This window comes from Vicugna pacos, chromosome 16 (genome assembly GCF_048564905.1).
Source record: "Vicugna pacos chromosome 16, VicPac4, whole genome shotgun sequence".
Lineage (NCBI taxonomy): Eukaryota > Metazoa > Chordata > Mammalia > Artiodactyla > Camelidae > Vicugna > Vicugna pacos.
Window position 1 is genome coordinate 41,143,635 of NC_133002.1, and position 4,446 is coordinate 41,148,080.

Below are 4,446 nucleotides of genomic sequence, written 5' to 3' on the forward strand. Positions count from 1 at the left end.
AGCCGCCGCCGCAGTCTTCTCCCTGGCAACAGCGCTTTGACTTGCGGCGGGACGGACGCAGCGGATCGCGTCACGACGCACGCACGCCACGCTCCGCCCCGCCTCCGGCGCCGTCGTCTGTGCTCGTGGGCTCTGGCTGCGTTAGGCGGACAGTCGCGCGGTGCTTCGTTTTCCTTTCCTTTTCTTTTCCAGGACCGCGTGCCTGACGCTCCTCAGCTGCTCCGCGTCCCTCCAGGATCAGGCCGGGGCGCCGTCCTTGGAAGCCCCTGTGAAACACTAGTAATGGGGAGTCTTTCATATTTACCTCTAGTAGTGACACTGTCAGTTCAGAGTGGACGTCTTCATTATGAACCACCTGTTCATCATTGCCATCTTCATCTTCACCGACCTTCCACTGGCTGCCTTTGCTCCAAACATGAACGCTCTAGTATTTGCTGGAAGTTTTTTTGTGTGTGTGGTTGTTGTTGAAGTATAGTCAGTTACAATGTGTCAATTTCTGGTGTACAGCGTAATGTTTCAGTCATACATACACATAAATTTGTTTTCCTATTCTTTTTCATTATATATTACTACAAGATATTGAATATAGTTCCCTGTGCTATACAGAAGAAATTTGTTTTTTATTTACTTTATATATAGTAGTTACTATGTGCACATCTCAAATTATCAATTTTCCACTCCCCCAACCATAAGTTTATTTACTAAATCTGAGTGTTTCGAAGTTTTTATCTGACAAATGAATTCGGATATTTCAACAGTAGTATGTACTTTCATAAGCTTTTAATCCCTGTTACATTAGTTTATCAACGAATCCAATTTCCAATGATGTGACATACTTCTAGTAAAAATGTTCAAAATTGTATTCTTCTGCAAGTCAGTTAAACTCGTGTGAGCACACAGGACACGTGGTAATGTTTAAGCCTGGATGTACCCAGATAGGCTTCCTGATATTAATAAACTATACAAGAACAGTAATGAAGCAGGTTCTTCATTAGAATTTGAAAACCCAGCTCAGCTCCAAAGGTAGTTCATGTCATAAAACATTCTATCACATGAAAAAAAAAAAAACTTTGAGGTTGGGGGAAGGGTATAGCTCAGTGGTAGAGTGTGCTTAGCATGCACAAGGTCCTATGTTCAATCCCCAGTACCTCCATTAAGAAAGAAAGAAAGAAACCAACCCCCTCCCCAACCTCCCAGAATAAAAAATTTAAAAAGAATTTTTAAGGAAAAAAAACTTGTGAACCTAAAAATGTCCTCAAAGAGGCCAAATCAGCTACTTCCAAATTAGCCAAAGCAGACTAAGCACCTGTTTTGACTTCTCTCCCTCACCTTCCTTCTCAGGGAAATAGTGTGCTCAGACTTCTTGGCCAGGTGGTACTGACAGGCTTGGGAGAATCACACTGACCCCACTGTCCTCAAGCGATAGGCTGTTAGGAGTGAAAGGATTCCCCATTCCCACTCTCCCTCACCCCTCAGAGGAGGTGAAGACTAAAAGCTGCTTCATCCTCATCTCAACTGAGATGAGCCAACCTGCTAACACATTCCCCACTATCTTACAGGGCAGAAAGCTCTCAACTCTTCATCACTTGCTGAGGAATCCCTTCCATAGAGAACCGTACACCTGATGTTAAAAACTTGGGAGAAGGCAAAAATGTCACGAATCAGTTCAAAAGTAACTCATCATCTTGGAGAAAGAACAAAATGAGTGACTAAAACAGTTAATTCCTTCTAAGCCAGGTTTAATGGGGAGGGGAAAAAAAACAGGAAAAAAAAAGACAAAAATTCTTAAGAAGATACTGCAAAAGAATGCTCTGGAACAAGAAAAGCACAATCTCTGGTTGTTTGGGGGCTTCCTGAGAATAGACCCACAGGTGCCAGGGCTCAAAAATAACTGGTTCAGGAACTCCCAAGCAGGAAAAAATTTTAATTAACTCAAATATCCTGGGAGGTATGGCAGAAAATCTCAAAATTCCTCTAGAGCAATGGTTCTTAACACCGGATACATATTAGAATCGCACCAAAAGCTTCTGTAAAATACGAATGCCTGGGTACCATACCCAACGAGCACAATACAACTGTCGGGTGTTTTTTTCTTTAAAAAGCTCCCCCCGGGGGAGGGGGCAGAGCTCCCAGGAAATTCTAATATGAAGCCAAGAGCTGAAAACCACTGCTCTATGTGGAACAGGAGGATGAATTTATACAGTAGAAGTATAAAGATATGCATGTCAGTAATATCAATTTCACAATAACAGTTCTAGGTAACAGAACCTAGGAAGCTTCCACTCTGTCTGAGTTTAACGAAAGCACTACAAACTAGGAAGGAAATATAATAAAATGCAAATCACCGACAATGGCGGGCAGCAGATAACAGGTGTTCCTTATTTTCCCTTAGTTTCTGTATGAAATATTACATAACAGACAAGGAATGACTGATAGACCTATGTGTGAACAGGACTTTAAGGAGAAAATAGGGGAAAAAAAGAACAAAAGAAAACAAAGTAAAACAAAAATAAAATTAAGGAAATGAACAACAACAAAAATGAACAGATGAGGAAAAAGTCATCACTACAGAAATCAATCCGTAATAGAAAGAGGGGGCCTCCTCTGAGCTTAAAACCAACCAAAATGAAAAGTTTAAGATTGAAAAGGTCCACACAATGCCAGAAATAAGTTAAAAAAAAATCCTGGTGGAACTGATGACCTGAAAAAAAATTAAATCCTACAAGCTCTTATCAAAGAAGACAAGACTGAAATTCTAAATTATTTTTTAAAAATTTACGAAAGTGTGAAAATTCCCCATGAAAACCTATGAAATTGATTCCGGGGGATTTACAGTTTCAAAAAACTACTTCGTACTTGTTAGAACAAACTAAATTTACTTAAATAAAGCAAGCAGTCAACACACAAGAAAAATAATTTCAAGGAAAGTAATGACAACATCTGAAGGTAAATAAAAAACACAAACAAAAAAAGAAGCGATAAAACCAAAAACTGCTTCTTTGAAAAGACAAAGCACAAATTCCTGTCAGATCTAAGAATAAAGCAATGTAAGAGATGCAGTTTAAAAATGAGTTTTTCCTCACTGAAAAATGATAAATGGCAGCAAGGAGTGAATGTCAGAGGGCAAATAAATCTCAGGGCAAGCCTCCCACATGGGATCTGAGTCGTGCCTACTTGACACTTTACTGTACAGCACTGACGGAATACTCTGAAAAAGTTACACCGAGTATTAAGCAACCTAACATCAGTTTCTATTTGGCTTTCTTTTTGTGGATAATTCTACCCACTATACTGCTATATTTGCTGACATGATCCCGTGACTTGCGGCTACTTTAATAAATTAAAAATAAAGCAACTTGACATCAGCAAAGCTATGAATGTCAACATAACGTAATATCTGAAGGTAATTTTTTTAAAGTTTTACATGTGCTTCAGTAAGTGGCAGGAACTGTGAAACAAGTGAAAATATGTAAGAGGGAAGAACACTATTCTGAATTAGATTAATCACGTAGGTATATATCTTCAGTAAAATGTATTCCACAAATTAAGCATCTTGTCCAATTTAGGTGATGCTATAATCAGATATATGAAAGACATTATGAGAATGAGAAAATATAATATGCCAATACACTTGAAACAATCAAGGAAAAGGATTCTTTCCACAAATAATAACAAAATGGACCAAAACCAGAAAAATCACTGGAAAAGATGGGAAAGCTTGCCAGTTATAAATTGGCTCAATGCTTATATTAAAAGATACAATCAAGGATATTGCAAAAATAGAAAACTGCAAAATTATCTCCTTAAAAATTATAGATGCACAAGTCTTGAAATATTACTAAGTCAAAGTATAATTAAAAGAACAATGTGAGAGGAGGGTATAGCTCAGTGGTAGAGCACATGCTTAGCATGCACAAGGTCCTGGGTTCAATCCCTAATAACTCCTCTAAAAAGATAAATAAATAAACAAACTGAATTACTCCCCCTCCCATAAGTAAATAATACATACATATTTAAATAAAAAAAAAGAAGAGAGAACTATAAAAAAAAGTTTTAAAAATTTTATCAGAAACGTATAGGGGGAAGGTCTTATTAAAAACAATATACACTTAAAATTATGTTTACCTAGCACATTTGGAAATTCGCTCTCCAAAAGAATCACTAAGTAAACTATATTTTACTCAGTAAAGAATAACCATCAGAATCAGTTAATACATTAGCAACAACTATCTATCCTTTTTAGTAACTGCCTATAACCTACTAGAGAAGCTGTCTTTAAAGTTTCACTTGGGGTGCGAAGGGACAGACTGGGATTTCAAAATGTAGAATAGATAAACAAGATTATACTATATAGCACAGGGAAATATATACAAGATCTTATGGTAGCTCACAGTGAAAAAAATGTGACAATGAATACATATATGTTCATGTATAGCTGAAAAATTG